This window comes from Eucyclogobius newberryi, unplaced genomic scaffold (genome assembly GCF_026437365.1).
Source record: "Eucyclogobius newberryi isolate DKJ021-1_F unplaced genomic scaffold, fEucNew1.0.hap1 SCAF_36, whole genome shotgun sequence".
In the NCBI taxonomy this organism is placed as follows: domain Eukaryota; kingdom Metazoa; phylum Chordata; class Actinopteri; order Gobiiformes; family Gobiidae; genus Eucyclogobius; species Eucyclogobius newberryi.
The window spans coordinates 796,082-796,883 of record NW_027316012.1 but is presented as its reverse complement, the minus strand read 5'-3'; the positions used below and the strand labels follow the sequence as shown (position 1 = coordinate 796,883).

Sequence of the window (802 nt, the reverse complement as noted above, 5' to 3'; positions counted from 1 at the left end):
AGCAACAGGTAGCGTGCCCGAGTGGTCTAAGGCGCAGGATTTAGGCTCCAGTCTCTTCGGAGGCGTGGGTTCAAATTCCACCGCTGCCAGTTCTCATGCCGAACGTCAAGAGCAGGGCTGTGTGATGTCTGTCGGCAGCGCTTCCGTTTGAGTTTAGCTTTCATAAAATACATATTCTAAATCTTGCCCTGGTACAAAACCAACCAGGGATTCTTTACTTCCGCCAAATGGCCTGCCAGCAGGGGCCCGTACGGGAACAACATAAACCGCGTTGTTGGCAGGATTCGAACCTGCGCCGGAAATTCCCAATGGATTTCTAGTCCATCGCCTTAACCACTCGGCCACAACAACTCATTAGCTGCTTCAGGAACCTTTTCTTGTGCTTGTGTATGGGTTGTAGCCTTTTTTTCCTGCCGCCAAAAGTAGGAGGAGTTTTGAGGCCAAAGCGCATGCTTCTAAAGTTCAGAGGGATGGCAATGTCAATCAAGAGTCCGCAGTTGAATACTTATTTACTTTGCAAAGATCGATCGATCGATCGATCGAAAGAAATCAAAAGCCGTAGGCTTAAAAATGGGGCACTGGCAAAGTAAACAAAATCCCATCACACACTTGAGCAGAAGAAGCCATTACTCTCAGGATTTAAATCTACGTGGGGAGACCCCAAAAGAACTCTTTGGCCTCATTAGTCATCCCTGTCAAGGCGTTGCTGAATAATCTCATGTGTTATAAACATCTTGGACTTAGGCTAAAATGCTATGCTGCACCTTACCACCCAAGTACGCTTGTAGTTTGGGAATTTTGT

The 802-nt window shown here is 47.0% G+C and overlaps 1 non-coding gene across 1 annotated transcript; it reads right to left on the bottom strand.

Moving 5' to 3' along the window:
• Positions 1 to 269: 269 nt before the first annotated feature.
• Positions 270 to 351, bottom strand: trnas-aga (transfer RNA serine (anticodon AGA)). Its single transcript has one exon. It is a non-coding gene; the product is annotated as a tRNA-Ser (tRNA).
• Between the last annotated feature and the right edge of the window lie 451 nt (positions 352 to 802).